Consider the following 18,743-nt stretch of genomic DNA (forward strand, 5'->3'; position numbering starts at 1 on the left):
GAGTGAAATGCATAAAAGATACACCTCCATATGCCCTAAGATATTTTTATTAACCAAGTTGATGTTATCCAAGATAATTTCAATCCCATTTACTTCCTATAATGAAGATAACACTGCACAGTGTATAAATGTCCCCATTCTGGGACAACCTGTGTTATAAAAATGAAAGATTGACAAAGTAATTGTTATTTAAAATATCAAAGTATAAACACAAGACATAAAACTCAGTGGAAGCAACAATATAGGAGTTGCTGAACCAAATCAAATTAATAGCCCATCTAATTTGATTCTTGTTTTCAGCACTGACCAATACTTGACACATTGGAAATTAAACAAAATTTATGCACCTACTCAATTGTGCATTGTGTTACTTCTGGAAGGAAAATTTGTCCTGGTCCTTGCAGGTGATTAACTTATACCCTGAAGCATGAGATTTTATTGTCTTTAAATCACTATCTAGGCTTACAAAGCTGCTAATTTTATGTTAACAGTTATAAAATGATCCATTCCATTTGCAAATTCAGACTCTGTGTTTGTCTCAACAGCTCTCCCTGGCATGAATTCTATGTTTACCTCATTCTGTAAGAAGAAAAATCATTTCTTCACGTTTCCAATTCACTCTCCTTTAATGCAATCTGAGGGATTAAGTTTCTTTACTATCAATCATAGAAATAGAGAACTTCTTAATTTAATTAATATTGTTTTGTATTGTATATACATATAAAATATGTATATTTTTATATGTATATAATATACATATATGTACATAATATATTATATACATGTATGTATATATAATATATAATATACATATAAAATGTATATTGTATATACATATATATAGTATGCATATATATGGTCTTTTTTTAAAAGATTTTGTTATTTTGGTAGTTAATGAACTACTCCTTAAGGCAGAAACACAAATCTTAATTTGATGTGTGACCTTAAAGTAAATGAATCCTATTGCTTTTACTTAACATACCAGAATACAACCATCCAAATTCTGTCTCCTCCTGGGTTGGCACTCATGAGAAGCTGTACTCTTATTTTAATAATGCTGCCTTTTTTTGGGATATTTGGGAACTTCCCTACTGGAACTCTCTTCAGAGCCTGTGGGACACTGTTTTACATATCCTCAGACAACTCTTTGTCTTTTGATGGTAAATTTGATTTTTGGAAACAGCTAATAGTCAGTGGAAGCCAAGGCTGTGGATTCCATGTAGGTGATGTTTGGGGAAAAGAATGAGATGTGAAAACTATGTAACAAGATTGATTTTCTTGTGTGGCTCATAAACTTTTCCTGACTGCAATCCTAAAAGAGGAGTTTCAAAAAATTTTTTGAACTCTGGGAGCAATAATAAAATGGGTTTGTAACCTCCCCTGGTGACTACTTTGAATGCAATACTCATTTGGGGAATTATAAATTCTGGTCTATGTGGTAAAATGAAAGTAGTTCCATGGCTTTAAAGTTATACATTATTTTCAGCATAATAATTCAGACTCATGTCTAAGAATTTCTTTGTCTATGGAAAAACTATATTTCCTTAAGCTTTACTTAACAGCTCAACTGAATGTGACCTGCGATAATGTGTAAAAATTGCCTAAGTCAGGAAGCCCCACCCTTGTAATCACATATAGGGTTCAAACGACCATTTCAATTAAGAAACCCTTAGAGATGAATATATTTCTGTTTACATTTAGATAATTTCTTATTTTTATAAAGAGATAAAAGGATGATGTAAAAATTATTTTTAATGTTAGCTTTTAAATTTCTTTATATCAAAGTAGTTTTAGTTTTGTTTTGTTTTGTTTTGTTTTGTTTTTGAGGTGGGGTACTGGGGATTGAACTCAGGGGCACGCAACAAATGAGCCACATCCCAGCCCTATTTTGTATTTTATTTAGAGACAGGGTCTCATTGAGTTGCTTAGCACCTCACTTTTGCTGAGGCTGGCTTTGAACTCTCAAATCAAATCCTCCTGCCTCAGCCTCCAGAGCCACTGGGAATACAGTTGTGTTCCACTGAGCCCAGCTATACAAAGTAGTTTTGAAGCCAAATTAAAAATATGACCCAGCTAAATTTTCAATGATACACAAATCTTTTCCTACTCCTTTGCACACCTATAATGCTAAAAATAAAATTAACAAGAATTGCTTACATTTATTAAGCGCTTCCTGTGTTCAAAATCCTGAACTACAGAGTTCATCATTAAATATTTAAAATTTTATTTTATTGTGGTAAGAATACTTAACATGAGATCTATCCTCTTAAATTTTTAGGTGGGCAAAAATTGATTGTTTACTAGGATACAAGAGATCTCTAGAGCTAATTCATCTTGATTAGATGAGACTTTAGGCCTTTTGATTAGCAGCACCCCATATCCACCCCAGCCTTGTGCAACCACCATTCCACTTTTTGAATTTCTACATTTGATTATTTTAGATACATCACAGAAGTGGAATTGTGTAGCACTTGTCTTTGTGCAAATGACTTATTTCATTTAGTGCAATATCCTCAAGTGAACCATGTAGTTTATATAGATTTTCTTATTTTATCCTCCTGGAAATTCTATGACATAGATGGTGCCTTCTCTGTTTAACACTTGAGCAAGTTGAGTCATGGAACATCTAAGCAACCCAATGAAAACATGGAGTTAGAAAGTAGAAAACCTGGAATTTGAACCCAGATTCCTTCATCCCCAGTGGCTCCAGACTTTTCTGTCCTCTGAGCACTCTCCCAGTATGACAGTGGTGGTTCTTTTTGAGGTCCTCTAATATGGCTCCCTTAAACCCATACAGCCAAACTCTAGATAGGGCAGAAGGGTGGGAGGGGAAGGGAGGGGGCAGGGGGTTAGCAAGGATGGTGGAATGTGATGGACATCATTATCCAAAGTACATGTATGAAGACATGAATTGATGTCAGCCTACTTCATATATAACCAGAAATACGAAAAATTGTGCTGTATATGTGTACAAAGAATTGTAATATGTTCTGCTGTCATTTATTTAAAAAAAAAAAACCATACAGAAATGTGGAGCTTGAGGGTACCTCAGAGACCTTCAACTCTCATTTATAAGCTTCTGCTTTTATATTTTTTAAGGAAAGAAATTTTTTAGTACAACAATTCCAGATTTCAGCAATGCCCCGATCGGATTAATGCTTCTAGTTTGAAATGGAACCTACAGCGAGAAAATGGACTTCGAGTCATCTCTGTCTTATGTCTAATTTCCACTGCTGGTTTGAGCACCCTCTCTATTTTGCGGGTTTAATAAACTTGAATCCTCTCTTCTCTGCTACTACCTTTTCATCTTTGATATTTTAGCAATTATTTTCCCTTTCTCACCTCTCCCTTTACTAACTTAGAGTGTAAAATTGAGTAAGTTATTCTGGGGTCTACCTAACTCTGTTTGCAAGACTCCATGCTCCTATTGATGGGTAATTGCAGCATGCTGGAGCAGTGGGGAGTAGCCCGACTGGGCATTTCTGTCACTGGTTCCACATGACCAGGTAAAGCAGCCACTCTTCTGGGACAAGGTGGTACAAAGTAGTGGCTTCCAAACCCTTTGCAGGGCCAGATTCCCTGAAGGTCTCTGGTTAGTCTCTAGATGCAGTGATGTGGTGTGACAGCTATGAGTACACAGCTTGCTGGGGACCAGGGCCTTGTTTAAGCCAGGGTGGTTATACTCTAAACTATTCATATGTAAAAAGAGGCACAGAATTTTATCAGAGAGAATAAGAGACACCAGTTCTAAGGATGCAAATATTTGACAATTGCTCAGGCAGAGAAAAGCCTAGAACCTTTGGACCAGGACACTGAGGAGTCTGAGCCCTCATTCTACCACTAGTGTTCTTTCCTCACCATGGGCAAGCTATTTAGTCTCTACCCAGAGAGAGCAGGGCTCTATCCTACTGAGCAGGACAGTTGTGGTGGAAACCGAATCTACACAAAAAGCCTAGCACAGAGTAGGGCCCCGAGGGGCTCCCCAGTAGCAGGATGCCATTTGTATTTGTGATCTTACTGTGAAAAAACTTTCAATCCAACAATTTGCTGATGATATGTATGAATGTGTCACTTGAAAGTACAAAGATGAGAATATTCATTTATTTTTTGGAGGGGAGAGGGAGGTAGCTTTCAAGTTTACTCAAGCCTGGGGTCATGTTAATGAATATGCTGTATTAGATGGCATATCATACAAGTAAACTAAAGAATTAATGACTGAAAGGGGCGGAGAGCATTGTTAATCCCATGACAGCTTCAGGTTCTGGAAGAAGCAGCTAATTTTAGAGTACAGCTTCAAACTTCTAAGTATCAAGAAACATTCCACTAGAATCTCTCCTACCCATCTATGTCTCTCAGCACCTAGCCATCAGCCTGACATGGAACAGGTGTTGAGCACCCTGTGCTGGATGCAAAGCACATCCCAGAGAGGAAGCAGCAGACCCTGATGTGACTGCAAATGACCAAGATCTACTGGCCTAGGAATGAAAAGCCTTATTTGGCAAAATGAATGCATTGCAGAGAAAACAGATTCCAAAATATGCAACTCTGGAGGAGTAAACCAAAGTTGCTGGGAAGAACCTTCAAAAACAAGCACAGCATTCTAGTTAAAACAGTCTTTCGTGGGCAAGAATGACCTTTGAAGAGAGAATGACTTTGGGGAAATGGGGTTTGGCAGATGTAGCAGGGCCCATCAGAAAGACCAAGAATAGGACTTGGGTCACACCTCCCTCCCCCCGCAACAAAAAGAAAAGGAAGAAGGGCCAAGGAGTGGTTTAGATCAATGCCAGCTTCATCACTGTGTCTCTGTTTACCTGAGTGCTACTCTTCCTCTTTAGTGAAATGTTGGGAATCAAACCTACTTCAAGGAGTAAGGCAAGAGTATTAAGGAAACTCCTGCACATAAAGTGATCCTTTAAAAATGTCCACCTGTTCATGCCATCCCCTACTGAAATCCACTCAGTGGCTTCCCTTCCAAGTCAGAATAAACTCTGGTTCCTTTTACCATCCTGCAAGACCTTTGTGAAGAGCTCTTGTCCACCTTCCCAGGTTCATCTCTATCCATGCTCCTGATCACTTAGCTCTTGAAATACTGATCTCCTCTTAACTCAGAGAGATGTTTTGCACCCCAAGTCTTTGCACTTGCTGAAGAGCTGCCTGTTTTACTTTCCCCTTAGTCTCTCTTTTTCTGCAAACTTCTGTCCTCCTTGGATCCCCAATTTCAATGTTACCTCTTCCAAGAAACTATTGCAAACTCCACCCAGCAGATCCTTTGCTTTATGCCCTTAGATTCTAAAATACCTTGACCATTTATTAGTTTAAATTTTCACTATTGTTCTCTCAATATAACAAAAAGTTCTTAATGTCTAGGGAATGAATTTGCTGGTTCACCATTGCATCTTCTGAACCTGGCAAAGACCACATGCCCAGAAAAAAACTTACCAAATAAATAATGAATTAGTGGACAAATTTTTTTTAAAAAAATCAACAGAGAGCCTGGCTGTCACATGTGATTCCTTAGAATTTTAACTATTATATTACAAAGAATTTTCTCTTTGCTGCTTGCTTTAAGACTTTTGGAATAGGGAAATAATTTAAAACATGGTTAAAAACCTATAATGTAGAAAAATATATGTTTAGATATGAATGGCTATTATTTTTGCCTAGTCACAACTAAAATGGAAAAGAAATGAATTTTTATATATGTACCATATGCTTTGGGAGGGTAGCTTGGTACATTTTCTGTAGTTGTGTAGAAGGTTATACAGCAAATACCTGCTCACATACAGCATCAAGAGAGTCATTTTTTCCCAACCTGGAAAAGTGATTGTAACTTTCCTTCAATTTGTATACCATAATAGATAGTTGTACATAAATAGAGATTCAACAGCTCTAGCAAAATCCCCACTGCCAAAGAGAAGAAAAATGTCAGAGTAAGGTGTAAAAAAAGTGCTTGGTTTCTTAAATGTAGAAACGGCAATTCGCAGCATTTATATAAATTGCCATATACTGGGGGTTGCAGCTCTGAGGCTGAATAATGAGAAAAGTTGCAGCTAAGAGCAAATCTGAGGACACCTGTTTTGGGAGTAAAGGCTTAGTCAGTACTATAGCATTCTGGCAATCTGCATGTCATTAACCAGAGTGCTTTGTATTGGGACTGGAACTTCCTGTATTGATTTTCTCATGTGTTAAAATGCTCTGAAACTCTATTTAAAATGTTCAAAAAGAAACTTATCTTGGATGAGATAGAGAGAATTCATTTTTTCCAAGTCTCCTTTATATTTGGTCCATCGATCTGTAGCAATATCAATATGAGTAATGACTGAAAGGATCCAACATTTGCTTATTTTTTGTTATAATTTTATGTGCATTCCATGTATTATATTTATGTATATTTATCCACCAAATTTTGTTTTGAGTTTATGTACATTCTGTGAATTATATATGCATATTTATATGTACATACATATACATCTATATGTATGTGTGTATATATGTATATACACACACATATTTTGGTGTACACACACACACACACACACACACACCAAAATGTGAAATGGTAACAGTAGAAAATATAAACAGCTTCAAAAAGAGTTAGATGAATTAGCAATGGTGAGCTCTAGCCTGAGACAATGCAAGAGAGTTAGAAGGTTAAATCACGAATACTAAGTTTTCTCACAGTGTCATATTTTAAAAGTGGAATAGGCAGTCGAATTAGACCAACACTACTGAAATTCCTTATTTGTATTTTGCCCTCTTTCGTATTTTTTCTGCATCAATCAATTCAGCATATATTTTCCTTTAAAAGAAGCTACTTTATATAATTATTTTAGAGTTGTTAGAATGGGAATGGATATTTGTAGATGAAAAAAAGGAAGTATTTCATGCGTGAATGAGATGAAGTCCAGAGCCCCAAGGTCACAATGAACAAATTAACAGCCAAGTCCAGACTTGAGCTGACACAGTGCCAAATCCTTCTAGACTCAACCCAGTCTTTCTGTGGTCACCTCCTTGAGGATTCTGCGAGAGGAAAATGCACTTTTAATAACACGAGACCAAACTGAGTAAATTCTTGAGTATTTCCAAGAGCAGGATTCGGTGTGTAAGATATTCTGAAGCACAAAACATTTTTAAGTGGTGTTTTTATTTTCAAACAAAATGATGTGATTTATTTCTTTCCCTCATAGCCAGCTTTTTTTCTTTAATCATGATGCAATGAGGCTGGAACTTAAAATAGTTGGCATCTCCTCAGTAAAGGTCAATGGGAAGGAGGGAGGTGATTTAAGAGTTGGGTATGGAGAAATGGAAAGTTGGTTCAGGATTAAGAATGTATCACGATTACTCTACCAAACCAAAAGTTCATTCGTGGACAGCTTTTTATGAAAAGCCAAGAGGGTGACGCTCTGATCTTTTAGTGATGAACAAATATTTCCATAACTTCTAGCTTTGTTTAGGATGGTATTTTTTTCCCAACAAAGAAGACTGTGCAGAATGCTAGAGTGATCTTTTATGTTTTTAAATGACTATGAAAGTCTGCACAGAGATGGCCACAATCCGTCACAATACCACACAATTGCACGTTACCTTGGATACAAGGCTGGCTCTGTATGCTGCAAGTTGCTTCAGGTACTCCTTCTTTGCAGCCTCGGTTTTCTTTTTATAGACCTGTGACAACAACAAAGAGTCTTAAATTAGAAATTGCATCTGCTTTTGTTTTCAGAGACATACAATACAGAATGATAATTGCACACACATACATATAATTATATAATAATATATATCTCCCTGAAGATAGTGTTTTCCCATGGAAACAAATTTGAAAGATCAGAAGTAGACAAGATAAGAAGATTAACAATGTTAAAATTTTACATTTTACATAATGCACATGAAAGGACTTTATCTGGGTTACTTTGAGAACAGAAGTAGTTGGCTTAGATAGATAATATTGATGAAGGTTCCCAAGGAAACCACACCTGAATAAATAATATATTCATATTTATATGATGGGCAGACAATTCCACAGTGCTGCCATATCCTAATATTTATTTTCCATGCTAAATACAAAAACAAAGAGAAATAAAAAATGACATATCATGTTCAATAAGCCAATCAAAGGACATGCAATAGAGTTTGTAGTTTCATCATTAGTTTAAGATTTTTAGCATTGAGGTTCTATTTTCAAAGACTCCAGGAGTCAGGGGTCACAGTCAAGAACACATGTGGGAGTGGAAGGGGACCCCCAGTAGCTGAGGACCACATGTATGCCAGGCTTGCATAGGTCATGTCCCTTTCAACAAAACCACTGGAAGACAAGGATCTGTGGACACCTCATTCTGAAAAGACAACAATAGTCTAAAATGAATTTCCGTTTACACAAGTTTTCAGTTTTGAAAGGAAATTATCTTGAAAATAAAAGTAAAATCATACAAAATTGGGCCAAAGAATGGAAAAAGGATTTGCTTGCATGCTAAAGGTCACATTGCTAAATTAAACAGAGAGGGGTCGTTAGATTGCAGAGTGAAAGATGGGCCCAGTGAACACACGTGGTCATCTGCCATTAAGCTTGATTTTTTCAAGGTTTTAGACTATATGTTTGGCAATCTTTTGAAATGAGCCCCCAAAAGAACAAAAAAATTTTCAACATTGGCTGTGGAAATGAAAATGTTTTCCTTGATATGACTATTTTAAATTTCCCACATCTTGAATTTTACAGCAGGGCACAAGACTTTCATACTGCTCAGCTTAAAACCAGACACTGGTTAGTATGGAAAAGTGGCTTTAGAATTCCTCAGAGTATTTAAATATAAATTATGTCTAGAGACCAAATATCTGCCAGCTGGCAGGAGAGGTCAATTTCTGGTTTCTAATGATGACTGTGGGTTGCTGAGCCCAGTCTCCAACTGCAAAATTCAAAATGTGAGAAAAATTATTTACTCACGAATATTTTAATTACAGCAGATCATTTTATTTAAGGTAAACAAATGACTAACCTTGTCAACAGAATTATAGTAAGACTCTATGAAATGAATGTGCTAATTATTCTCCTGTAGGTAGGCCTTTAGGCTTGACTTTTACACTTGGCATTTTGGTGTAATAAAGCCAATTTTAAACAGCCTCAAGAATTAGTGCAATATTAATCATATGATCATTTGCCCTCACTACCAAATAGGAAGCAAAAGAAGAAACTTTAAAAATTTTATTTAAGAGTTTTGAATTTTTTAAAGTGAAAAGGCAATAAATCTTTTGAGTCAAGTACAGAAGTATTTCAAAATTACAAGAATATTCTAAATTATTGAACTGATTTATTGGAATTCTCATTCAAATCCCTTTTTGAAAATTTACCCAAGAAAACAGAGAAATGCTAGGGTGGAGCAAATGGTTTGAACAATACTCCATATCTCTTTCATTTGTTGTTTTTAAACAAAAAATAGTAGAAATCTTGAGAGACTTCTGTTTATAATTTTTCCTTAAACCTCTTTCCAAGACACAATTTATAATTAATGACCTCAAACTGACAAAGTTTACATTTACTTTTAAAACCTTAAAACTGTTCTGAGAGGGTTTTCCTCCCACACAGATAGAAATACTATCGAGGACTTGGAAGGAAATATTTAGTAAATATATCTTTGATGGTAATACACATTTGTGTACCTTACAGAGTTGTATCATGTTTTTATTAATATGCTACACCAGGTGACCCTATCAGTTAACTGGGGTTTGTTTAGCTTCCAAAGGTAAACAGAACACACTTTGGTTGTCAGCAGCGCCCAAAGTGTCATTTCTTAGTAGCAGCAGATAAGATGATATTGCCAGATGGCCTGATTCTAGCATCTCTCATCTTTCTTTCATTGAGTTTCTATTGAAACAGCAATAGTGTTTCTACGATGCTATCCTTTCATGGGGCTCCTGGCAGTTAACATTTCACAAAGTGTTAACTTTCCTGAAATTTGTTGATTAACAACCAGGGGAGAAAGGTGGTAACTCCATGCTTTTCAGGCTGAACATGTGCCCTGCTTTCACTCCAGGATCGATGTTGTTATGGGATACCTGACTAGCATTCAGAGTTCTCTGTTTTCTATAAATGGCTCCCTATTGGCTATTGATGATTGGCTATGTTTGGGATCATCGTGTAAGTGCCTAAATGCCACTTTAGAAAAGAGTAAACTCATCACGTCACATTACATTGGATTAATGGATCCACTCTTTCCTGAATAGCTGCAGATGTTCAGAGGGAGAATTCAAAGGGGGGTAATTTCAGGAGGTATATTTCTGTAATTGTGTTTAAAGGGGAGTAGTCCAGATCAGAATTAAAATCCGAGGTGGTCTACACCACAATAATCAGAACCTCCACCTTTGAGAACTACTTAATGACTCCAATATACTACTCACTGTGTATTCCTCCTGATGTTACCTTTTAAAATTGGACAAGGATGTTGTTTGAATTTTATATTTAATGGAATTGTTCAAAGAGCTCAAATATAAGAGAATGATACTAGTATGTAAGAGTTACAGACATGCAAGGTAAGTGGGGGAAATTCTTATTTTAGAGCATATTTTAAAATTTATTTCAGTAAAATGTTCCCCCAAAATGTTTCAAATATTCCAAATGGAGAAAGTGCTCTATTTGAAGACACCACTAAGCTTGCAGGATTGCATTTGGCAATGAATGACCACTGCACTGATCAAGTGCACAAACCTAACCTATGAGGATGGGTTTTGATTTATGTCAAAGTTAAGTTTCAGAAAGAAACAGCCTCTCTCTCTCAGGGAAATACAAATATTTTAAAGGTATGTGATTCATACAGTAAATATTAGTACTCAGTTGAGCTACAAAATGGCTTCCAAATGGTCCACAGCTGTTTGAAATAAAGTGCAAAGTTGGCCAGATGAGGATTTAAAAATCATAATACATCATTTATCATTTTCCCCCAGCTCATCCAAACACTTTTGAATTCATCCTGCCCTAACTTAGTTATACGCTGTGGTTTGTTATTCCAAGAAAGCAACCATATCCTATTTAAGGATTGCATCTCAGTGTTTAAACTAAAACATATATAATGGCTAAACTAAAACATACGTAGATACACATCAAATGGCAACTTTGGAGAATCTAAATCCTGTTCACGTGACCCAGTGATTCACCAAGTCATTTTTAAAATGCACTAAATACCAGCATGCACATGTTTTTATAGGCTGATGATCTCTAATTAAAATCAGCAGTTCCTCATCAATGAGGAAAACAGACTTAAACAGAAAAAAAATATTATACAATTTGTCCTTCATTATTTAACTTTCTTCTCCTTCCCCAAACAAACAATCCATCCAACTCATACAAAAAAGCAACATCTTACAAATACCATTGAATTCTTTTTTACTTCTTTTCTGTTCTGGCTCTTAATCTCTACTAGTGGTTTATTTCGACAGTTATTATAGTCATAAGCAAAAAAGTGTAAAATTCTTCCAATTCTGGATTCTATTCAAACACTGTAGAAAAACCTAATTTTTTTTTCAGTTTGGTTAAATTCTAATGTGATTTTCACAACAATTACCTATTTTAAAGGAAATGATTAGCAACATTGTTAAGTATAAAGAGGGATAATTTAATCACAATTCCCTGCTATGCTTTGGAAATTTAGAGTATATACCTTTGGCTAAGGCTGTTATTGTTTAGGTCAGCTGCAACAAGTGCATCTGTGTTGATATAGTGCTTAGCCCTTCACTGTGGTTAAATTTCCACCTTATGTTATTTGCTTGGCATTTTCTTAAAGACTCCAAATCAAGAATTTTTGCAAAGTTGCATTCAGAGGATAGGAAACAGGTAGTGTTTAAAAATGGGTTAAAAAAATCTTGCCATTGATCATTTTTGAGGACTTTTAATCCTAAAGGGTCTCAATAATATTGGTATGATCTGTTTATGGGATGGTAGGAAACAGAAGCATGCTCCTAGCCTTAAAAAATGACTATAATTCATATCTGCTGATTTATTAAATGAGGATGACTAGGTAGGTGTGACGTTGTTTAATTAATTTTAGCCAGTGGATTGAGTATCTGCTATGTTCCTACTATGTTGAAAGGTACTGAAGCTATGGAATAAAACATGTATTTAAAAATTGTCTTGACTGCATTTTTTTGTGTGTATGTGTCAACCACTATATATGTACACACACACATGTATAATCTTTAATTCTCTCAATAACAATGTTGCATTGGTTGGGCACAATGGTGTACACTTATAATCCCAGCAACTTGGGAGGCTGAGGCAGGAGGATCACAAGTTCCAGATCAGCCTCAGCAATTTAGTGAGGAACCTCAGTAACTCAGCAAAAGGCCCTGTCTCAAAATAAAATAAATGAATAAATAAAAAGGAGTGGGGATGTAACTCAGTGGTAAAGCACCCCTGGATTCAATCCTCAGTTCCCCATCTACCCCCACAAATGAATGATGTTACATTGGTATTATCATGCCCATTTTACAGATAAGAAAGCTCATAGTAGAATGAATAACCAATTTACCCAATATCTTAAAGCCTGTATGTGGCAGGCAATACCATGGTGGGAATCCAAGAAATCTGGCAAAAATACACATCCATCTTTGTTTGCTCAGTGGCTCTGCCTAGTGGTGAGAACTCTCTTTGATGCCTCTGTCAGGTACACAATCACAGGGTCCTGTATCTTGTTTACTGCTGAAGCCCCAGCATGCAAGGAAGTCTTTGGTTCATAATAGGTGCTCATGAAATATAGTCATGCAACACTAAACAACAGGGTATGGTCTAAGAAATGGACCTTTGGGTGATATTTTAGTATGGGGACATTATGAAATGCACTTAAACAAACTAAGACAACAATATCTCTAGGCAATATAATTTTATGGGACCATCGTCAATTATGCAGTGCATGACTATTTATTGAGTGTATAATCCCTTGAAAAGGATTTTTTCTGTTATGAATCAGCATTAGCATGAGCGCCAAGGACAAATTGCTAAATTGCATCTTCTAAGAGAAGATACATCCATGGAAATAAGAGGCTTGATGGACAGATATATAACCCACCCCAAACATTGTTGCACATAATACATAAATCACAACAGACTTGAATGAGAATCATGTTGGAGTTATCTCCCTTCATTTGAAATTCATGTAAACCTTCAAAGGAAATATCTATTCCAGCAGTGTATATGGAGTAGTGGCTCAGTGGTAGACCACTTGTCTGGCATGCATGAGGCACTGGGTTCAATTCTCAGTACCGCACAGAAATAAAATAAAGGTCCATTGACAACTAAAAAATATTTTTAAAAAGGCACTAAATATGTTTGTACCCATAATGGTAAACAATAACCACAGTGATGGACCAATACTTATGTATAGGTGAATTTAAGAAATAAAATATGCTCACCATGTCATGTTATACACTTTAATTTTTGAGTTTCAAATTGTTTCAAATTGATGAATTGATTACATGCTACAATTTTTCAATGAACAATTGTTTTACCTATCCTTTCCTCCTAGCCTTAAAAGAATGGAGAAACTAAATGTATGTGAACGGTCTAGTGCAACAGGATTTTCCTTAACCTTAAGTATTGTTGACATAAAATCCAAATTTTATCATAAGATCAGGGGGGAAAAAACACGGCAGCATTTATGTAGTGGGTGTTTGAGCACCAGTGAGGAGTAAATGATTTGATTCTGTGGGCTCAGAGGATTTGTCAGCTGCCTCCTTAGTATAATTCTGGCTCTTCATATTCCTGCTGCTTCTAATTTAGCAGGACAGGCTCATAATTGAAGCAAATTAACTATTTACACCTGCCACTTCTACTAGGGAAGAGGATACAGCGGCAGGGAAGAATGAGTAGGAAATTACATTCTTCCCACTTGTGTCAGATCTACCCTTATATAAACACATTAACAGTAATTTCATGAGGCGTCAAACATAGGAATAAATACTGAGAGATAAAATAATGAGGTGCTGCTATTGAGCTGAACTGCTGTGGCTAATATCCTTGGATATGAATCATGCATCCTGAAAGAAGGCATATGTTATAGCACTCAGAAGGTTCCTCCGAAAGTGATATCTGCTCATTAGGCTCTGCATCTCCAGGTAGATCCACTCCCTTCTTTTAGGATAGGACCAGCATTTACAGAAATACCTTCTCTCAGTCCCTGTGGGCTTGGTGTCCCCCAAAGCACCACACTCTGAATAGGCTTTCCACTCCGTTTTTAGCATAACAGCATGTTTATTTAGCTCTTTGGCTGCAGCTTTAAAGCCATTTAATGTAATGTAAACAAGAACATTTTGTTTGTAATTTGCTAAATGTCTCACAGCCCAACTGTGTCTCCAATTAGGAACTTAAGGTTCATTTAGTAATTTACATCTGGTTCTGATTTAAGATGACTTTCCGGGGCTAGAAAGGACTCAGGAACCCTGGATTGCTCTTTGGACCAAACTGTTCTGCTTTCAGGATGAACTGCCTTTTTAATTTTGTCAGGTTTGATTTGTGCTATATTGTCACTGTGGAACCCAGTTCCTAGCCTAGTATGACCAGAATCTGAAAACTCAGAAGCCACAGAGGTATATAAGAAATTTAGCTGGAATATCATTAAAAAAATATGCTAAGGGTGGCTGAAACTCCAAGAAGCCTAAATACAAAGGGCATGATATTGTTAACTTATTCTTTTTCTTTCTCTGTAGGTTCCAGTCAGTGGAAGATAAGTAGCAAAGACCAACATCACAGCATTATTTGTGTTTTATTCCCCTTTCTCCATCTGGTGCCTTTTAAACAACTTGGTATGCTTCTGAAATGGGCTCCTCATTGTCTTAGGAGTCATTAGCATTTAAAACACCCGGTTGGAATCCCAAACACAATTCTCTTTCCATTCCAGATTCAGCACCATCTTCCAAAGTATTAAAATGGAGAGATCTCTGATATGTAGAGTTTGTTCAGTGGCTTTGGTAGGAATGATTCATGAGGGAGGTTTTGTGTTCCTGGAGGATTTTTATCGCTTCTTTCAGCTTCCTTTTGATTTCTCTTCTTTTGAAAGATTCTTTGCAGAAACCAAAGTACATATAGTTTCTCACCCGAATTGGATTCTGAAAAATCAAGATCTGCAGCGCCTTATTCCTGCCTATCCTCCACAACGAGGAGGAGAGGGTGCTGGGAACACACCGCCTCTCTATTAGTCATGTTTCCTCTGGCTGTCAAAAAAAAAAAAAACATTCAGTTGTAATCCCACTAATAACTGTTTTTCCTTAAATATTGTAATTTCCTGAGCCCCCCCCCCCAAAAAAAAAAAGTCATCAATAATTTTTTTTCCCTTTTGCCCGGTTTGTGTTTATATTTGTAGCTATTCGTAATTGAGGGCTATTATGACAACAGGATTTTCAAACAATTGTGGCACGTGAGATCTTAGCCTTCTACCCCAGCCAGCTTCCTACACAATGATGAAAACACCATGTGGGTTTGTTCTGTAACATGCATGTTTGTCCAAAATTATGAGGTTTAATACTAAGCCTCTAATCTTCTCTAAGAATATTCCTTTAAAAATACATAGCAGTGTGCATGCTCCCCAATTTGAATATTAAATGAGAATAAAGCACAATTAATTTAAGTTTGAAACAGATATTATGGTATGTTGGCACCATGAGTCAACATAAAAGGAGAGAACAGGTGGTAATAGAGCATAATAACACTTTGGGATGTTTTGCTGAAATTTCCTGGTTGCCCAAATGTGCCTTTGAGGGAGGCTTGTTTGCTTTGCTGGCAACTCTTGCAAACTGTTGGGGACTGCTGCAGAGAGGTGGCCTGTCTGATGCAACATGCTCTCTTTTGTAAGCAGCGTCAGATTTCATGCAGTTGACTCTCCTTTGCTTGTCCCTGGGATGGGCCTGTATCTTGTGTGTGTCATAAACCAAACCTTTTAGCATAATCTGCAGTCTTTCTTCTTTATTAAGCAAGATCATCTTTTATGAGGAAGGAACAGGCTATGTCAAATCCCTATTAAGTCAAAGGAGCATCAGGCTTGGGGATAAACCATCTTAGGGTGACCCAAATTGCTCCCAATACCTTTTTTTTTTTGGTAACTCTCAAATAAGTATTCAAATTTTAAAACATTTACTTTTTATATGAAACAAAACATGGAGTTATTGCTTTCAAAGTATGTTCCAAAACAATCTTGGTTGAACTTTTATTAGCAATTGGATTTTGATTCTGAGATTGCTTTATAATACTTAATGAGTTATATAGGTCACCTATATGCAATTTCATCCTTCATCTATAAAAATGAATTCTCCCCCAACTATTTACATGAAGAGAGATCCCAAAGGTAGACTGATTGTGAGTTACTTACTAATTTAGAAAAAAAATATAAGAGAAAAAAGGGAAAACATTTGTCATTATATATATGCCATTAAAAATCATAATTGTGATCCTGTCTACATTAGAAAGGCTTGGCCTCAATTTTGAAAACTAGAATAGGAGAATGAGAATAATTTCTCTTTTTAACATCAGTTGTTCTTTGGGTCAATCTCATGTTCTTTGGGTCTGTAAACACCTTATATGGTCAGACAGAAAGGATGTGGGATATGATCTTAATGTTCTCCTCTTTCTATCTTAGCTATTTTTATTTATTTTTTGTGGTACTAGGGGTTGAACTCAGGACTTTGCTTTTCTAGGCAAATGCTCTACCATGGAACCTCCTTCTTGCTATATAAAAAACAAAAAGCCATATTACAATGGACTGGGTGGGAAGAAATCCACTGATTTATGTAAACTGCATTAAGGAACTATCTGCTTTTTATTATATGAACATTATTCTTTTCCATCAGAAACAACAGGTACTTCTTTTTTAATATCGGTAATATAAAGGACCAATCCTAGACTAGGCAAGACCTTCACCAATCTTCCTCTTTGAAAACCACTGATCCTGTGTGGGAAATAATTAGGAAGACTGGGATCAGAAAGCTAGAAGTAAGATGAATGTTAGTAGAGGCGACTGACATTCCTTAAAAGAAGGTTTCTGACAAAAGTAGAAGCTAATGTAGCACCAAGGAGCCTGGGAACAATATTCCTCATTCAGTCACCAAATCTTGGGTAGAAAAGAGGGGCTGAGCAGGAAATCATGCCTATCTTTTCATGAACAAGAGTTGCTGCGTGCAGTCCTCAGGGAGGGAAGTTGCTTTCTGGAAGCTTCTTTCAGGAAATTCAATCTCAAAAAGGAAAAAAATAGTTTAAGTGTACTGAAGCTGAGTGTATATCCAAGAATACACAGACGGGTTACTGGAGCAGAGAGAGAGGTGTGTCCTTACACATGACTTCATGGGTAAGACAGGGAGGCTCTAATGTGGAATGATTCAAGAGGGACAGAGTTGGGATTCCTGGTTCCCATGCACTTAGTTTATCATTCAGCAATGCTCTACTAAAGGAGGACTGAAGTCTCTCTGTACAATTCCTCCTTGATTCAAGTCCAAAAGCCACTGGGAACCATATCTCAGAATTTGGGAGTAGAAAAGCAAATTGATGTGAGTTAGAATAGAAACCAGCTCTAAAATCCTGAAACAACTATATTAGGTTTTAATTAGAATCACACAACACAATATCAACTATCCTATTAACAGGGAGATGGATATTTTAATTCAGTACACAGAAAGTTTCAGTGGTGTGTTCTCCATCCTTGAAGATGGCTCTTACAGCACAGTGCTCCATGGGTCAGGAGCCTGTACTCTCCAATGAAGGCATCCCTTCAGACTGGTAGTCTTAGAACAAACAGAAGACAGAAGATAGCTTTGACATAGGAGAGGGGAGCCAAAGGGCCAGGTTGTATGTTTCCTTAGCAACTGGTTTAATCATTATGATTATTATTGATTACAAAGAGTTCGTCAGGAAAAGAACTGAAAGTTAAGTGACAAGTTTTAGTCATAGTAATTTCATGTATCAGTCATGTAATCTTACACAAAATTTCAACACAATAGGACTTGTTCTCTGCCATATCTCCTGTGTCTAAAATAATGCCTGGAAAATAAGTGCTCAGCAAATATGTCTTCATAAACCAATGCATTTAATTTACTGGGCTCCATTTCACAGTCTGCAAAATTTGAATACCCATGAGTATTGAAGAGAGCAAATGAGATAATGAATAAAAGGGCTTAATAAAACCCTAAATATTATAGATAGTGATTCTTCTAGATGCATAAATAGGTTTGAAATTTTCTAGTTTTTTTTTACCTACTTTTCAGGACATGGTGAAGAGAGTTAAGTGTCTCTATCAATAACCAAATATGACCATTAATGCAACTCAGTATTTTGCAATACACAAAGTACATCTGCATAGTCATTCCAATGACTTATTTTAATGATCATGCTTATTTAGTGTTTTCTTTTTGACAATAAGTGTCCACATAGTGATAATGCACATCTAGTTCCTGCTTTTGATGTAGAGTATCAAAATGGCTTATTTGTTAGTGTGGCTATATCTGTTCACTGAACTCTTATTCTGTCTCTATGATCCTGCAGCAACTTTAAGTTCTTTTGAGCTACTTGTGCTGTTGCCACCATGTGTCATTTGGTCCTCAGTTACACTATGACAATCCACAAGAGAAGGAAAAGGCTGGCATCTGGTCCCAGTTAACACAACCTAGAAATGTGGTATAAATAAATATGGGGGGTTGAATAACACCATAGAGGTCTTTAGGAAATGACTATGGGTAAGAACCCTTCAATTTGAGGTTCATTTTTGCAAAGAGCAAAGAGAGTT

General features: G+C 36.4%; 1 pseudogene across 1 annotated transcript in view; it reads right to left on the reverse strand.

Moving 5' to 3' along the window:
* The window catches only part of LOC308634717 (thymocyte selection-associated high mobility group box protein TOX-like), a 47,808-nt pseudogene that overhangs the window by 11,134 nt on the left and 17,931 nt on the right, over window positions 1–18,743 (reverse strand). Inside the window, exon 3 of the transcript in view lies at window positions 7,585–7,665. The product of the transcript in view is annotated as a thymocyte selection-associated high mobility group box protein TOX-like (transcript). The remainder of the gene's footprint in view (window positions 1–7,584; window positions 7,666–18,743) is intronic.

This window comes from Spermophilus citellus (assembly GCF_964194105.1).
Source record: "Spermophilus citellus genome assembly, chromosome: 15".
Lineage (NCBI taxonomy): Eukaryota > Metazoa > Chordata > Mammalia > Rodentia > Sciuridae > Spermophilus > Spermophilus citellus.